The sequence below is a fragment of the Copadichromis virginalis genome, linkage group LG23, assembly GCF_057382275.1.
Source record: "Copadichromis virginalis isolate Kocher_CV1m ecotype Utaka linkage group LG23, C_Virginalis_male_GT1.1, whole genome shotgun sequence".
Lineage (NCBI taxonomy): Eukaryota > Metazoa > Chordata > Actinopteri > Cichliformes > Cichlidae > Copadichromis > Copadichromis virginalis.
Genome location: NC_140639.1, coordinates 22,785,173 through 22,804,236, shown reverse-complemented (window position 1 = coordinate 22,804,236; position 19,064 = coordinate 22,785,173). Strand labels below are relative to the sequence as shown.

The 19,064-nt window shown below is 46.9% G+C and overlaps 1 pseudogene; it reads right to left on the bottom strand.

Annotated features, from left to right (window-relative positions):
• Window positions 1-415: 415 nt before the first annotated feature.
• LOC146680903 (macrophage mannose receptor 1-like) lies at window positions 416-5,948 on the bottom strand (annotated as a pseudogene).
• Between the last annotated feature and the right edge of the window lie 13,116 nt (window positions 5,949-19,064).

Sequence of the window (19,064 nt, the reverse complement as noted above, 5' to 3'; positions counted from 1 at the left end):
AACCGCATTAATGAGGACAATCTCCGTTAGCAAGTTATCGTGGATCGCCACGTGCGTGGGGCTGCACAGCGTCAACGTGTTAGCACGGTTAGCTCGTTAACGCGTTGTTTTAAACCTCTGTATTATTTAACATCCAGTTTTTTTTATTTTACTTTTGGATAAAGTAGAGCCGGAGGAATTCAATCTCTTTGAGAAGCAGAGTTTCACACAACTATGGTCACTGCAAATTGTGTGGGTTCACTCTGCATGCAAACAAAAGGATAATCTCAAACGGCATCACATTAAAAAAAATATTGTTATTATTTCATTTTACAGAGTTGAACTCCAATGCTACCAGACTTCTGTCAAGAAATTCACATCAAGGAGCAAAATGAACAATGAACAAAGGACACTACCAAGCAACTATAGTAACAAAAATGAATATTTAAAATTGATTTTGCAAAGCATATTTCCTCAGTAGCAAACAAAATTAAGTTTCTCTTCACAGTCATGAGCCCCCCAAACACCCTCAGTCCCTTCTGTCACCTGTATGGCTGCACACTCCATCCTGGGATCAGGACATGCTGGTTTCCCCCCTTCATCCCAGGCCTCGTAGTCCATCTCCTGCCTATCCACCCACAGCCAGCCTGCCTGTCCAACCAGAGAGAAGAAATGCAAACCAATCCAGACATGTTCAGCGGGATTATGTTTTTTCAGTTCTCTCTGGATAAGCAGCATCTCGGTCTCAGATGCCACACTGGCCAGGTCATCGTGGTGCTCCCTGCAGTACTCTAGAGCTTCCTCCCAAGTCTTTTGCTCCTCCACTACTACTGCGCGGTAGCAGAATGATGATGATGTTGACAAAGAGGTTTCAGAATATTTCACATTTCTGAAAATTCAGAGTCTGACAGTGACTTTGAAGAAGAGGATGAGGTTGAGCACCATTTAGTAACAAAACGAAGACGAGTACCCCATCAGCAGCCAGCTCCAGGACCAGAACAAGCCCACCAGACAGCAAGTGAAGAAATATGGATGTCAATAACTGGTGAAATTGAATGGTCTTCTTGCCCAAGAAATGAGCCACCCTACAGAGCTGTTACTGTGATAAGCCAAGGCCAACACGGCTGACAGTTACTCATGTGCAGGACATCAAGTCTTCATTTGAGCTTTTCATCCCAGATTCCATCCAGAAAATTATTCTGGTCTGGTTTGCAAACCGATACCGATACGTAATATCGGATCGGTCCATCTCTAGTTTGCAGTAATCTAGAATGAAGGTGTGTTTTTGGAGAGAGGTGGAAGGAGATGGACCAAATTGATCTACAGGCCTACTTTGGGGTTCTTATCCTTGCAGGAGTTTTCAGGTCCAAAGGGGAATCCACAGAATCTTGTGGGATGCAGAAACCGGCACGAACCTTTCCGTGCATCAATGTCTCTGGAAAACTTCAACAAAATTTCCAGGATTATCCGTTTTGATAACCGAGATGACAGACCAGCTCAACGGCAGAGAGACAAGCTAGCTGCCATCAGGACAGTGTGGGATAAGTGGGTGCACCACCTCCCCCTGTTTTACAACCCTGGGCCTAATGTCACCATTGATGAGCAGCTGATGTCATTTAGTTGTGAAACATGTTGCTTCACGTGTAAATGTGTTGTGTCTTTCCACTCACTTCACTTGATTATAACTGATTTATTTTTTTATAACATTTTATAAAAAAAAAAAAAAAAACGAGAAGCACATTAATTCATAAATGTGATCTAACAAAGGTAAAGGGAAAAAATTAACCATGTTTGCTGTTCATATGGCTTGTAATTGGGATGAAGTAAACATCTGTTGAGTAATTTAACATAAAATTGTTTGATAGAGTTAATTTGGAAAGCCAAAACTCTAGCGGGTCCACCAGACCCATGAACACTGGCTGAGTAACAAAAATATGAACACCACACAAGGGTTAAAGTGGGACAGTGGTTTTTTTTTTATTGTTTTGCTACAACACCAAAACAACTGCAGGTGTCCCTGAGTTGTGGCTGCAGAACTTCAGCATCTAGCTAGCCCTACTGAATAAGAGCAAGCATAAAAGGAGGAACATGTTGTGGCAGGTAATTTCCAATGCAACTTTTCTATCAGCTCAACAGACATCAGCAAACACACAAACTGTTTGTGTGCAGTTTGTTGCACAGTGTGTTGCTAGCTAAAGGTCCAGCTGCTGCATTTCAAAAGAACAGAAAAGAAGCTCTGGTGCTCATGGTCAGAGTAAGGTTACATCAGAAGTGTAGCAGAGATGAGTTTGCATTTAAGCTGTTGATGCTTAGATTAATTTACTGAATTACAATTTTATGCCAACTATATACTTTCTATATAAAGGCAGTATACACAGCATAGTTTCAGTGTAGGGGATGTAAATCCACAAGGAGAAACAGGTCAGCTGATCACATCATGTTCACTAAGAAAACCTACTGAAGCTCACATTATAAATTTTTGTCAGTTGTGATTATTTTTCTTGTGCTGAGACACGATACAGATCTTAGTGTTTTATGACGAGCTGAATTCCACTGTAACCTCTCTATTCTCATTCTACTGTTTAGGTGTGGAGGCAAAGTGTCATGAACCGCAGTGCATGCACACAAGCGGGATCCAAGAGCAGACTCAATGCACCTAATGCGAGCAAGAACAGTCTTTATTGTTTTAACAAAGGGTGACCCGGAAAAACCAAGGAAGCGAAAATGTGGAACTGAAGAAAACCAAGAAGACAAACGACACAGGGAAGCCGTAATCGGGACCGTGGGAGGCTGCAACACAAAGGGGAGAAAATTACTAGAGAGACACAACAGAACAGGGCTTTAGTAAGTGGCTTACGATCAGAGTGGGACCGTGGGACTCGGAAGGGGGAAAGTGTGTCTGTGGCTAGCGAATCCGAGGAGGCAGGGATGAGGTCAGATGACACACTTAGTGATCCGAGCAGGCTGGAGGACAGGCAGGTGGCAGATACAGATGCCAGATCGTAACCTAGGCACACGAAGGCAGAATTAACGTAGTTCACGTAACGCATATATACAAAGCTTTTTGCGAGGAGCCTAGTTACCACGGAGGGGTGACTAACGGACTGGCTTGGAGCATCCGTCAGCGCAGGGTTAAATAGTGCTCCAGGTATCCATGGGATGCAGGTGTGATGGTGATGACCCAGCCCAGGGGTGTGGCCACCAGGGCATCCCACACACTCCTCAGACACAGGGCCACGGACCATGACACAAAGTCACCCACTACAATGTAAGCAACACAATTTTGTTTTTTAATTCTCTTTCACTGCTTGTGTCCCACATAAACGATTCAAACTAAGTTAATTTGTTAGAATTAGAATATTAATTAGAATAATTTTTATATTCTATTCTACTAATATAATTTTATTATTATATTAATATAGCACAAGGTTCAGTTACCTTTGTACATTTCAAAGCCTGTATTTTTTTCACTTTTACTGGAGTAAAAACCATATGTTCCTGTACGTCTTAAAAAAAAATACATAAAAGAAATTTAAAAAAAATAAAACAGGACTTTTGCCACTTCTGCTAAGCCAATTCTTGTCAAATTGTCACATTTGATAACATGTCACATTTTATCAAAATCTAAAGGTGGTGATGATTGTTAGGTTTGTAGCTTGAACCTATTCGCTGCAACGTTGAAGACAATATAATTACACAGCAAGCAAGACACGAGTAGGCAAAGTTCTTCATGTTTCTCGTGCACGGGAGAGAACCGGACAAACGCCGTTCCTTCGCTTGACCCCAGTTGCTCTCGTCCGCTCCCCGTAACACTGATCTTTTATTGAGGTTACATGAATAAACCTGCTGGTCTGGAAGTCCAACAGTTCATCTAAACAAAAGGCACTTAGCCTAAAACAGATATAGCCACGTTTATCCTACCATAAAACAATAAGACAAGGTACGACCTCTTCCCATGCTCCCAGGATGCACACCAAGCCTTTGCAGCCTGCTAAAGATCACACATCCTATCACTACACAATTGATTATACACCTCTAAGCATATATGGTTAAATATTTCTAAACATAAATGACAATCAACAATACAAACCCTAACAATGATATTTTAATATCTGGAGTTCCTGGCTGTATTTGTACATCTTTTTGTCAACACAAACAAGGATGTTCCTCATAGATATAGTATATATCTCTGTCGTCAAACCTCATCAACAATCCATGCAAAAAGTCAGTAGAATGCCAGACAGCTCATGTTGAGAAATCAGTTTTGCCCCGGTTCTTTTTTATTCCTCGAGCATCCAGAGACGGCACTGGACTCAGTAGTCATTTTCACAAAAGCTTTATTCATCTTTACTCATCTTTATTTATCCTCATTTAAGCATGCATTCTTCTAGAAGGGAAGACTTGCCAGGCCAGTGCCCCTCTGCAAAATCTTCACTCCTTTGTCTGTGAAACACAGTTTTGTAGGAGCGACCTCATCATAAAACCTCCCATGGTGAGCTGCAAACTCTGTGTCTGTGGCTATGTGCACAAGCACGTAAATGCCTGTGTGTGCACGTACCCGTATGTCTATGTAAGTGCACATGAGTGAGTGTGCGTGTGGATGTGTGTGCGTAACAGTTAAAACACTATGTGCGTATATCTCTATGTACGTGCCTTCCTGAGGGTCATAAAAGTCCATCTCCCTTCCAAACCAAAGTTATTTAGTTACAAACTTTGAGACTCCCACCCAGGCATGCCCTGAGGAATTTCCACTCAGCATTAACTCCTCTTTGTCTTACACAGTTCAACTGGGGGAGGGTCTCCTAAAATCTACTCCTAAGTTCATGACACAGTCAGGTCTTTATTTATATCCAGGGCAGTGTCAGTGTCTCACAATTCTATATCCTATCTAACACATTCCTAAACTCTAAAATAAGCTAAACATTCCTACACTCTGCACACTGCAATATGTGTGGATTCACTCTGCATGCAAATATGAGAGTAGTCTCAAAATGTGAGAAACATCACTGTGAACAACAAAAAATCTGGAGTTTAATTTACTAACTTCAGGTTACACAGTTAAACACACATATGAAGTGGTGAAACCCAGTGCTTCCAAGATTCAAGGAAATTTGTCAATAAAGAAACCAAAAAATTGCACATCAAAGAGCAAAATATCAATAATATCAAAGGTGACAATGAACAAACACCATCTATACCAACCTTAATAAATAATTCAAATGAATTTTATAAAGTAAATTCAAACTGTAATCTCTCTTCACAATCACGAGCCTCCCAAACATGCAGTCCCTTCTGTGACTTGTATGGCTGCACACTTCATCTTTGAGTGTGGACATGTTGGTTCCCCTCACCTCACACCAGGCCTCATAGCCCATCTCCTGCCCATCTACCAATAGCCAGTCCCCAGGCAAGAAACACAAGCTAATCCAGCTGAGTTCAGTGGTGTTATGTTTCTTCAGTTCTCTCTGGATCAGCAGCATTTCAGTCTCAGACGCCACACTTGCCAGGTCATCATGGTGCTCCCTGCAGTAATCCAGAGCTTCCTCCCAAGTCAGTTCCTCCTCCACCACTATTGCACGGTAGCAGAAGAATGTGTTGATATTCTGTGGGTTTGCATCATTCCACCTGTTTATCCACACACAGCCACTGTCTTCAACACTGTGACAGTTGTTAGGTTTACCTGGTGCCCAGAAAAACATGGTAGCCACTCCACCTCCTGACCAAAGCCATTTTTCTCTATCTGAGGAATTTCTCTTCAGTCCTATCCAGATACATCTATTGATACTACCAGAGAGCTGCTCAAGTTTGAGATTATCATGTTCATTACTGACAGGAGCCAGGTCTGTGTATTGCTGCCAACAGTGTGTCAGAGCAAGCTGCCAATTTTTTGGCCGTTCAATGTAAAATTACTTGGTAAACATTACAGATAAACTCAGCAGAAACAGGATGCACATGAAGAGCAGATCCATCCTTAACTTGTTTTACAGAATTTTGCTGAAAAAAAAAAGAGGTCTGATGATGCTTGTTAAAGCTGTGAGCCTTTTGAATTTCTCAGAAAACATTTGCATTGGGGCGGCTCTTAATTCACTGAACCTGCGGTATTCATGACCCATGGAAGAAATCGCAGGTGCTGCTCATATGTATTTTGATTTAGGTCAATTCATGTTTATATTGTCCTCTTGACTGGAGTTCATAAATACAATTATCAATACATAATTATCAGAAATTCAACAGGCTCATTTTAATTCATATTACATATCCTGCTTCTATTTGTAAACATTTTTCAAATCTGCATTTCTGTCAGGGTCGGACGGTGCCCCGACCGGTCGACCTGCCTGTGTGTGTGTGTGTGTGTTCTCCTCTCTCTCGCTGTTTTTCTTGACTCTGCTGCGATTGTTACGAGGTCGCGTGGCAACGAGAGACCTCCAACCCAGAAGCGCTGCCGCTCTGAGCTGCCTCACCTGAGACCGAGGCTGTATCCCAATTCAGGCAGCCTTAAAGTACGCAGCCTCAACGATCCTCAAGGGCCGCGTACTCAAAGACCACTAAGGCCGGAAGTGCGAGGCTTGCGAAATGGGACGGTCTAGCCTCTGTTGCGCTGCCCAGGTTGCCTAGCAACCATGATACTAACAGCTGGAAACGTTTCATACAGCTTTGTTTGACAGAAATGAAAGAGAAAATCTTATGTTCATTTGTTTGTTTGTTTCTACATGAGCTTTGATCATTCTCTGTAAGATTAAGCTCAGCTATTAAACGGCGTATATTTTGAAGTAAAGGCTTTAAAACCAAGTTAGTACAAACGTCACTAATGTTACATAACTTTGCCGACATGTGGCCAACAGTAATGTTTTAATGTTCTTCGTTATTAAACATTTGCACATAAATAAGTGACATAATATTCAGTACTTACTTTTCACAGTTTACTCTTCGGCTGCTCCGCTTCTGCCGTCTGCGGCAGAATTATCCACACCGACTTCCGCGCTATGAATTGTGGGATATATGGGACCACGAAGTCTACACTGCCACAGCCTTAAAATTCAGGGAAATGAAGGATGCATTTCAGGGCCGCATTTCGAGCAGCCTTTGAATTGGGACAGCCTTCGGCGCGCCGCTGTGACGTAATCGGCCTTGAAATGCGTACTTTAAGGTTGCAGACCCTGAATTGGGATACAGCCCGATTCCTCGCCAGCTGCTGCCATCATCCACCATCGTTGGCAGGACTATTTAATGGTGTGGCTGAGCGGCAGACATCGCTGGAGTATTGCACCAAGCTCGGTAGCTAGCGGAGGGAAGCTAATCGTGTTTGTTTTTGCCTGCTCCCAGGAGGAGGAAGGAGAGACTTTACGGAGTTTCGGGAGTTTGTGGACACTGACGCACTGCCACGCATCACAGAGGAAAAAGGGGAGAGGATCACTAAAAGGATTTGAACTGTGGATAACTGTTGACTGGTTTTTCTTCACTGTAAATAAAAGCACTGTTCAACTTAAGCAAGAGGTCCGCATCTGGGTTCCCTAACTCACCTGCCTGGACAATTTCTGCATTGATATAGCTAAAAACATCATCTGAGTTTGTAAAATGAGTTATAAGAAACCAATGAAGAACCCAATTAGGCAGTCTTAGACTTAATGGATGAGTTTGGTCACTTCAGGGTATCTGGTTCTGGACTATTTCAAGCTGAACGTTAAGATTTGCTCCAGTCCGAGGCTGTGCCCCCCCCCCACACACACACACCCTCTAGCAGATCATTACATGAAGGAACCTTTTAAAAAAACCAAAAATACAAGCGCGTCCATGCTCACAGGTGTACACACGGGTGATCACACCCACAAACTACACCCTTTTTGGCTCCTACCTCAAAGCACACTGTGTTCTGTCGATCTTATGTGCTGCACAATAATGTTTAATATTTAGTATTTACTGTCATATTCCCATATATCATTGTGATGTTGTTTATTCTATTACTCTTGTTCTCTTCTGCTTGTTTTCTTTTTTCTTTCTCAGCAGGTGATCCAGGTGATTGATATTTGCTTTTTTTTTTCTTTTTTTTTCTGCTCATTCTGTTGGTTTTTGTCTTTTGCCCTTCTCCCCCGTCCCTCTTCTCAGCCGTTTCTCTTTCCCTCTTTCTTTCTCCCCTTCTTTCCTCCAGTCAGAGAAAACTGCACCCACCCCACCATCCACTCATCTTCCAGACTACATAAGACAATAAACACCCAGGCTGAGATCTTCCTCCACCTCTCCTGTATCTCCCCCTCCTGCAGAGAGAGCCCCTGAGGAGAGGAAAGCTCCTGCAAGATGTGACAATCTTCCCCACCAGTTGAAGAGCCCCCCAGGTGGCTCGATGCACCGGCGGCACCCTGCTCCAGGGCTGGGCCCCGGAGCAGGGTGTAATGAAAAAACAACTTATAAATAATTGTTTAGCTTGAATTCAAATAAAAGAATGATAGCAATATGTTAATGAATACAGTAACACAAGATGTGAAAAAGCATTTAAGACTATTGGTCACACATTGGTTCAAAATTTATATTAGAATACAACATAAGACATCTTGAAGTTTTTAATGAAATTGCAGTACAGTGTTATCAGCAATTTACAAATGAAGAAGCAAAGCTTTATCATTTCTGCTTATGGCATAAATGCAGCGGTGTATGTCACACAGTGAATTAGCTAAATATGAAATGGTAATATAGTACCTTACAGTCCCATGCAGAGCTACAAGCAATGTGAGAACAGCAAGGCAAATAGTTTTGCAAACAGCCTCACCTTTCAAAGCACTGGTGAGAATAACACAGCAGACACTACAGGTACATTTTCACGCGGCCTGCAGAGAGGGTTTTATTAACATATGAAACCTACATCACTCTGAGGTAAAATCCTATCTAAGTTACTTTTCAAGAATGAAAACTTAGATAAGATGTGCAAGAATAGCCTTGGGAAAAAAACTGCAGTTGTATTTAAATATGTTTGCTATTTTTCACTTTCAAAAGGTCAATCTTCTAACAAGACAGAAATAAAACAAATGCACATCAAAGATATCAATCAGGTATTAGCCTGGAAATCAAAACTCACTACTAAGCTCAGTAGCAAATAAAACTGAGTCTCTCTTCACAGTCACGAGCCTCCCAAACATTATTACTTCTTGTCACCTGTACGGCTGCACACATGTGGACATGATGGTTTTCTGCCTTCACTCCAGGCCTTGTAGCCCATCTCCTGTCCGTCTACCCACAGCCAGTTCCCAGCCAGGAAATGCAATCCGATCCAGATGTGCTCAGTGGTAATGTGTTTCTTTAGCTCTTTCTGGATCAGCATCATCTCAGTCTGTGATGCCACGCTGGCCAGGTTGTTATGGTGCTTCTGTAGCAGGTTGAAAAAGCTACATGTTTATTTTTGTAAGAAAACCAATTACCCCCTTATTTTTTGTTTATTATTGTGACTTATTTTGACATTGTTATGTGTTGCCAGACCATGGTTATATTTCATTATGCCAGTAGATGGTGCTCTTGCACTGCTGTGGAACTACCAGAGAGACTCTAGCTATAGGCTTTGCACATGCGCAGCTCAGAAATAAATGAGCTCCAGCCTGAGCAAGACGCTAACTTGGGTGTCCTCTCTATTAATCCACAGTCTGCTCATATTTGGCTACGCAGTGCTCTCTAGCCTGTGTGCCGCTTGCTGCCGGTCCAGATTCCCCTAGGTCTGGTGCCGGTAACAACTGGGGGCTCGTCCGAGATCGTCTAGTGGTGACGTGTGTGCCAAACGACCAGAACTGGTGTCCAAAGTCTCAGGGAAGGCTGCATTGAGTGCGTCATCCAGGGAGCCCAGGTCACAGTCAAAACGTCAAGATGGCCACTGTTACCCCACGGCGGTTGTTGATAGTAAAGATCCAGAAAAGACTTTGTGATTTGAGTGTGAGCCAGCTGCGCACAGTTGTTTCTTCAGTGGAGGATGGCAGTATGACTCGAAATGTTGATGGCTTAAGTGAACCAGAAGTGTATGACCTGATCGTTGGGTACATCAGAGGTGAAAAGTTGAGAGCGTTGGAGGATGAAGGTATGGCCCAGCTCTTGCTCCTCGACGACATCGTGAGTGACCTGCTGTCAACGGACGTCGGAGGGGCTGGAGATCATCTCGCCGTGCCGCTTGAGATGGAAGACATTCCTAACCAGCAGCAGGAGTGCCCCACTTCACCCCACACTGACCCCACACATCCTGACAGACACCTGGCTATGCCAGCTGACCACATCCCCACTCTACCATCACACCCTAACAAAGACTCTCACACACAGCCCATTCTACCACAGGACAGAGACATCTCCACCTTTCCCTCATCCATGCTAAGAGACACTGATACGCTCACCAAGAACTTCAACATCCCAGCTTCAGTGTCACCGGCGCCTAGTGTCGCTGGGGTTTCCCCTGGCAGGGTGAGTCATCCGTCCAGAGGATATGACCACGTTTTGAATCTCAGTGATGTGGCAGCTTTGTTTTCACGCAGAGAATTCAAGTTGCATGGTGGACAAATTTCAGATCTTGGCTCGGATATGTCCCACAGTAGTCTGTGCAAACAAATTGATGAGGGGTTACAAGAAGGGTTTACTGAGTGTGAAATAATCAGAACTGTGCTAAAGATAATGAAGCCTGGTACTCTCAAGGAAATCTTAACCAACAAAGATGATTTGACAGTTGATGGTTTGAAGATTCTCCGCTCTCATATTCGAGACAAGAATAGCGCTGAACTCTTTTAAGAGCTAAGTAATGCTAAGCAGCAAGACAAAGAGAGTGCACAGCAGTTTTTGTACAGAATTATAGGGTTAAAACAGCGTGTACTATTTGAGTCACGACAGCCTGGTGCAGACTTTAGCTATGACAAAAAGCTTGTGCAGGGCACATTTCTTCACACACTTTATCAAGGGTTCAATGAAAAAAACAACTATGTGAGACAAGACCTCAAACCTTTTCTTAATGACTTGCAGGTTAGTGACGACTTTTTGCATGAACAGATTACAAAGTCCACCAGTGAGGAAGCTGAGAGACTGAGGCGACTGGGTACCACATCTAAAATTAGACCTGTGACTATAAGTGCCGCTCAGCTTGCTAACACTGACTTGACTGAGCAAGCGAAGGTTGACACTGAGCTACAGACTAACCGTGCAGCTATTAGAGAACTGACTGCCCAAGTGTCTTCATTGACCAGACAGCTAACTAAAGTGGTGAGCTAGACTGATAGTGTGACATCTGGAGACTCCTGCTCGCCCCTGAACCGCCCTCCAACACCTCCAGCTGAGAACCTGGGCAGATGTGGTGATTGTGTACAGCAAGGCAAAGTGAGCTGCCCCCACTGTTTTACGTGTGGCCAGCCAGGACACCGGGCTATTGGCTGCCTGCGGCGTAAGGTGTCGCGAAACGGGGTGAGGTCACTGGAGAGGGGCTGCCAGTGACCGAACAAGCCGAGGAGTCCCCAGCACACACCAGTTTTGCTAAGACTTCAAGTGTGGTGAGATCAAATGCACCCAGTCCTGTACCACCAGTGAAACCCACTGCACAGCTTATTGGGAACAGATGTATGGTCTCATGTGCCATCAATGGAGTACCACTTAAGATGCTGCTTGATTCAGGGGCCCAAGTGATTATGGTATCAAGAGCGTGGATAGAGAAAAACATCCCCCACATTAAGATCAAGCCACTTGAGTCCCTCCTTTCAGACCAGCCTCTGGAAATAGCGGCAGCTAATGGTACAGACGTTCCATTTGATGGTTGGGCAGACACGGAACTTCAAATTCAGAGTGTGAACTATGGGCATGTCGCCATACAAGTGCCAGTGCTTATCAGTCAGCACAACCTTAACTGTCCTATTTTAGGCAGCAACGTAATAGCTGAAATCCTAAAAACCAATAAAGAACAGAGAGGTGGGGCTGACCTTTCTTCGCTCCTCAAAGAAGCTTTAAGTGTCAGCAGCAGTGCAGTAGATGCTCTAGTTTCAGCACTTCAGATGCCCACCCCTGATGAAATAGATCCTGAGAGTAGTGTGAGAACAGGAAAAAAAGGTGTAATGATTCCTGCAGGACAGATTTGTGAAGTAAAGTGTAGAGTCAGAGAATGGCCAAGAGGTGGCCCAAAACTCTTCCAACCAAATCTAGAGAAAAGCTGCCCTGAGGGTTTGGAGTTGTTCCCAGCTTTGGTAGATGTCCCCAGTGGGTTGACAAAAATTGTTAAGATTCCCATTCAGAATCCTACCAAAACATGACATTCTCTCCAAAAGAACAGTCTTAGGTACTGTTGGGTAGATAGCTTGTACTGGAAGGACTGTAAGGTGCTTGTTCAGGTTTGCAGCTACCACTCCCCGGAGTGTCGGCCAGAACACTGCTCAAGGCCCGGATGAATGTTCAGAAGGGAGACAATGAAGACACCGAGGATAGTGCAGACTCTTGTATTGACTTCACACAGTTGAAGGTAACAGGGATTGTCAGAGGAGCAGGTATTGCATACAGGTTTAGGTGCGTGGGCATGGGTGTGTGTGTGTGTGTGGTCTCTGAACGGAACAGAAAGAAAATGCTACATTACTAAAGTGTTCACAACAATATCTCCAGAGTACATCAACATAAACACAGGCGGGAAATAAACTAACATCCCCTTTAATACCATAGGCCATATATTACCCACGACTCACACATAGACCCCCTGAGAGAGCTAACCAGGTACACAGCTATACCCAACCACACGGCAGGAAAGTTAGCTTAGCTTAGCACCCGCTAGCGGCACAGACAGAAACATAGTCATTTCCCCCCTAACCTTGGTTACAGTCCCAAACACATCTTATTATCACATCCTCACACATCACCAACTTACGTTGCTCATTAACGCACACTTCTCACGGAATAACCAATTCTCTGCCGGTAATCTGGAGCAGAAAAGCTCAGGTGCTTTGCCCACGTTTCTCCCTGGACATAGTCTCTCATACAAAGCGGTGGGGTGACCTCTACTGGCCACTCTAAAAACTACAGGTGAACTAACAACTGAACAGAATAAAACCATAACTACGGGGCCTTTTGTACAGCCGCCCCCAAATGTATGAAGTACATTTGCTCACAACAAAAGGCAATTTTACAAACAAAGTCACGGTGATTGTGGTCAGCCAGCACCTGGGAGTGCTTCCACCTCCGGCGACTCAGGAGCTCTTCTCTGGGGTAAGCCACTTGAGGAAGTGCTCCGCGAAGACCCTCTCTGGCCCTGGATGGTGCAGGCGACTGTCGACGTCCTGGATGAACAGGCAGGTGACTGGATGTGTCGGATCCAAAACTAAAGGATGGGAGCTGGTAAATGCGAGATCTTCAGAGCGGCGAAGACGTCCACCTACACGGATGACCTCATTCTCGTGGTCGAACTCAGGGGATAGTGCGAGGAGACGACTGCTGCGACTGATGGATTTCCCCTGCTTAAGAAGTCGATACTCCTCAGGGAAGCTCTCCTGTTGAGCTTCTCTCAGGACGTTCATCTCTGCTCGAACGTAGTCATAAGCCGATGAAGTTCCACCGCCTTTGGCCGCCCCATGCAACTGCGTAATAGCAGCTTCCAGCAGCTGTGTCCAGGTGTCATATTTGCTGAAGTTCGAAGTGGCGGGGTCGAAGGTGGTAGAAAATCCACAAAAGGTCTCTTTACGGAGCTCAGATGGGCCTGGAGGCTCAGCCAGGGTGCCACTGGCATCCTTTTTGAGCTCTCAGCGAAGGCGGTCGCACTTTCTCCTCTCCTCCTCACCCTTATCTTCCCTGCTTCGCCTCTATGTCCTTGTCTTGTCTTGTGTGAATTTACTTTCCCTGGAACAGTCTCTCACTGTCGTTCTCTAAACCTAAAAGAGAATTATGGATTTGATCAACTGGTCTCTGAGTGCTATTGACACCCTTTTCTCAACGAGAAGTCGGGGCTTGGGAGAGCCTGAGTGCCCTGGAGGGACTTTCCCTGCCGGTTACACGATGGACGGGTGGCAGAACTGGAGGACCGTGTGCCTGGCGGGACTGTCGATCGAGGACGCTGAAGATATCTACCTATTCGGAACCATGATAACAGGGTTCATGCTGATCGGCGTTGGCTTAGCCCTGGTTTATCAGAGAAATAAGAAAGCGGAACCGGCTGTTCAAACCCCCACAAGGCTGCCCGCTGGATTCGAAGCGACGGGACGAGGTGCGACCTCTCACAACGAACGTAATATGGTCAACACCTTGGAGACGCTTACAGCTGCTGTGAAGGCTCAAAACAACACCATTGAGCGTATGAGGGGAAACATCAGAGAGAGGCCTGCTCAAAATGAGACCCTTGAGTGACAGTTGGAAAACATCGCGGAACGGATCACTGCAGTTGTGAGGTCTCAGAATCAAAAGACTGACAACACCACGGAACAGAAGTTTGATACCATCATGGGGAGGCTCGCAGCTCTTCAACGGGAGATCGAGAGACCAGCCTCGGAGTGCTAGAATTCGAGCTGCTCACAAAGGAGAAATCAACAATATTCAACATTTGGACACCACGGCCCCAGCTGCAGGCCCAAGGCTGGAGCCCACCAAAACAACTCCCTGATAACGACTGTGTGATGACTATTCTTCCCGCCCCATGAAGGACACCTGGATTGGCTGGAGGACTGTTTACTTAGCCTGATAGGCCGAAGGACACTGTCTCAGCTAAACTATGGACACACACACACTTACACTGATAAGCACTCACTCATCCCCCTCCCTTTCCAACGCCTTCGATGCTTGTGCCCTACCGGGGATGATAGCAGTCAACTGGACCAGCACAGATGCTGCAGGACTGGATGCGCTGTCTACGCCGGCTCTCTCTTACCCTTTACCCGCCCCTGTTGCTTGTCTCGTGTTTCTATGGTGTATTGATAGTCATGTGCTTTTGTGCTGAGGTGTTTTTTCTTTTATCAAACTGTTCTCCCACTAGGAGCTCAGTCTGAGTGGAGTTTTTTTTCTCCTCCTCTTACCTCATGTAGTGTATTTTCGTTGTTTTTTTCCTATCAGCCTACCTTCTGACATGTCTGCCCAATGTGATGTTTGTGTAAAGTTGGTCAGAAGGTTCCTTTGTGAGTGCGCATGCGCCATTAGCGTGCTGCCTGCTGTAACCCCTAATTTCCCTCGGGATGAATAAAGTATTCTGATTCTGATTCTGATTCTGACTTGGCTCTGGAGGCCACTGTTCTGGACCTAGGAGCAGGAAAGGAGGCCCTTGACTCCATCTATTGGGTCTGGTCAGCTCGGGAAGGGACTTCCCCCGGGTTATATCATCTGCGGGGTTCTGGGCTGAGTCCACATAGCGCCAGGTGTGCGAGTGAGTTAATTCCTGGATCTCAGCCACGCGGGTGCCGACGAAGACCTTGAAGTGGCATGACTGGGACCTCAACCAGGTGAGTACAGTTGTGGAGTCAGACCACAGCACTATCCTCTTTATGTCCAGAGTGAGCTCATTTCTAAGGAGACGGGAAAGATGAGCTCCGGAGAGGGCACCACACAGCTCAAGTCTAGGCATGGAGAGAATGCGTTTAGGGGCAACACGGGAGCGAGCCATCAGGAAGGCTAGATGTGAGCTGCCATCACCTGTCACTGTTCTCATGTAGGCCACTGCACCATAAGCCTGCTCTGATGCATCACAGAATATGTGAATCTCTCTCTCACTAACTGCCTCCATGATGTGCTTTGGGAGATACGGGCGAGGAAGCAGGACTTGTGCAAGGAACAGCAATTCCTCTTCCCAGGTTTTCCACTGCTGGAGTAGTTCTGGTGGAAGCTGCGGGTCATCCCATCCCCTCTGTTGATCCCAAAGGTGCCTCACCAGCATCTTGGCTCGGGTGGTGTACAGTAGGATAAAGCCAAGTGGGTCGTATTGGCTTGCGAGAACTTTATAAATATTCCGCATGGTGGGGGCACCATAACTGATTTTGCGGTGTCTGTAACCCAAGGTGTCCGTGGGGAAGTGCCAGCTAAGGCCCAGAGTTGGCTCAGAGGTGTCTGATTTGTCTTGAGTGAGCCAAAGTTCTGCACTTGTGGATCTGAGGTCTTCAGGTAGGTGGCCAATGGTGCTGGGTTCATTACTGGCCCACTGGCGAAGGACAAATCCAGCAGAAGACAGGAGGGCTCTTAGCCTGTCCACTAGGTCCCGGGCTTCTTCAGGGGTCGGCACGCTCTGGAGAAGGTTATCAACATAGAAGCACTGTCCCACAGAGTGACGTAGCGGATCATCTCCTTCCGTGTGGTCCCTGGCGTGGCGCTGCAGAGCGAAGGTTGCACAGCATGGGCTGCAGGTTGTACCGAAGGGGAGGACCTGCCATTCGTAAACGGCCACCGGTTCCTCGGGGTGCAGATCCCGCCACACAAACCGCAGGAGGGAACGATCCTCGGGAAGAAGGCAAATCTGGTGGAACATACCTTTAATGTCACCACTAATGGCTACGGCATGCTCTCGAAAGCGAAGGAGGACACCAAGGAGCGATGCGCTCAGGGTAGGCCCAGGTAGAAGATGTTCGTTGAGGGCTTGGCCTTGGAACTGGAACGAACAGTTAAACACAAGGCGATCTTTGCCATTGTGGCTAACAAGGTGGTGAGGGATGTACCATGACTCATCTGCTTGAGCAACCTGAGAGGGGGACACCTTAACCACCGAACCGGCCTACACCAACTTCTCTATCTCCGCCCGGTAGATCTTAGCTCGTTCTGGATCTTTCTGGAGCCTTCTCTCCACACTTCTCAAACTGGGAACGACAGCGTTAGGGCTAGCTTTAAGGTGTGGCATGTTCTCGCGGCGAAGGAGGGGGGTGGCATAGCGTTGGATGCCCTCGACATCTACACGAACTGTCTTCTGCTCTAGCAGGCTAACTGCATAGTTATCTTCTCTTGAACGGGTAACCACCTTGCCTTCTGGCACCGGGACAACATCTACCTGCCATAACTTCTCTACATGTTTGAGTAGCTCACTCACCTGGGGAGGAAGGGCAGTCGTGAAGAGGCACTGTTGTGGCAGCGAAGAGGAACCTATAAGGCTGGAGGGACCCTGTAGTGTCCACCCTAACCTGGTGCGCATAGCAGCAGGACCACCCGGTGGACCAAGACGGACAGCTTCAGTTGGAGTGATGAGCTGTGGGTGGTCACTGCCAATAAGAAGGAGAGGTTTGACCTTCTTGAAGGACTGGAGAGGCAGGCCTCGGAGGTGTCTGTACTTCCGCTGCAAGGACTCCACTGGGTAGCTGTGCTCGGCTAGGTCGATACGGGTGGTGGTGAAGGCGTTGCGGACTTTGTACTTCAGCTTAGGTTTGCCACCAGGGGAGATCTCAAATGAGACACATGATCCATTCAGAGTTTGCACATCTTGCCTGATAGTGCGCAATGGAAGTGTCTCTGGGATGCCTTGAAGGTCAAGCTTCTGGGCAGCGGTGGGTAGCAGCATAGTTCTCTCTGACCCATCATCCAAAACTGCGTGAGTGCTCAAAGTCTTGCCATTATGGTGAAGGATGACTGGGACAACCTTTAACAGGACTTGGCCGCTCTCTGTAGGACGATCGAGGTACAGGACGCCCGTAGGATTCTCACCTTCTCGTGGGAGAGCAGACACTAGGCCATGTGCCTTTAAGGGCTTAGAATTCACATCGTGAAGGACCTGCAGATGACGACCCTGACACAGGCTGCAGGGTTTCTTGAGGGTACACTGTGCTGCCTGATGGGAGCGTGCGCAACGCCAGCACCTCTTGTTAGTCTTTATCCAGTCTGTGAGCTGTTCGCGACTCAGCTTGATGACCTCCTGACACTGACTCAGGTGATGGGCACGGTTATCGCAAAAGGCGCAGTAGGGTGGCTGCCTAGCTTTGTTTGGAGTGGTACCTAGTGACTTGGGTGAGCTCTCTCCACTGTGAAGAACCGCAACAGAGCGTCTGCTTGGTCTGACATCAGGCTTCTCTCTGGTGATCGCTGGAGTGGGCAGGCCGTCATAGTCCTGACACCAGGATTCGTACTTTAACCAGGTAGCCAGGTCATCCAGGGTGTAAGCCTGACCAGAATGGTTATACATGCACCGACGGAAATCAGCCCTTTGCTCTGAAGGAAGCTTACTAAGGAGTCGAGCCACATGGGAGCCACACTGTAGTTCGACCTCCCCATCAGGGCCTAAAGTCTTCAGCATGCCCACGAGCGACTGGATGTGGAGAGAGAATCGCTCAAATGCGGCTGCATCCCCTCGGTGGATGTCAGGTGAGTCCATGACAGCAGCAATCCTTCTCAGGGCAAGCTGGTGGGGCTGCCCAAGCCTGTCGTTAAGAGCGTTCATAGTGTCACTGAAGGGCGTGGCAGAATGGAGGTAAGCGTCCGCTATCAACTTTGCTTCCTCCAGGTGTAGGTGATCTAACAAGACTTGGTACCTGAAGAGCTCTGAACTCTCCGGGGGCAATAAGTTCTCTAGCGCCATCTTTAGACGAGCAAATTCCCCAGGATCACGGCGTGAGAGCTTGGGAATGCTTGGACGAGGCCCCCTGTAGGTCAAGAAAGGAGTAGATGAGGATGGGGGTGGAGTTGGCAGTGCTTGCAATGGAGGGGGGTGTGCTCTCGGAGGCGGCGCTGGAGGGTAGGTGATCCTTGGCTGAGGAGAAGTGAACCCTGGCCTAGATTCATGTGGGGGGATGATCTGACTCTCCTGTGCAGCCATAGACTCCCTCTTCAGATCCTGGAGCTCTTTCAGCATCGTATCGATGCGGTCCGCAACTGGACCCTGGCTGGAGACAGACTCCTCCTTGAACACAACAGGAGGAGGTGGTGGAAGCCAGTCCTCTTCCTCTTCAGCAGGGGGTGGCTGGAGATGAACAGCAGGGGCTCTGGGCGGTGGACTGAGCTGCAGACTCTCTGCACGGTCCAGCAACTGCAGCAAACTAGCATGAAGGGCCTGGAAATTAGCCAGCCCGGCTCTCATCTCGTCATGTGACTGCTGGAACAGGAACCTTTCACGCTGTATATCTTCTAACTCTGCTCTCAATGGTGTGACATGGCCGTGTGAGCCGTCATCAGAGGGGTCAGACGGAGGATGGTGGGAAGAACGGTTGTCGCCTCCTGTCTCA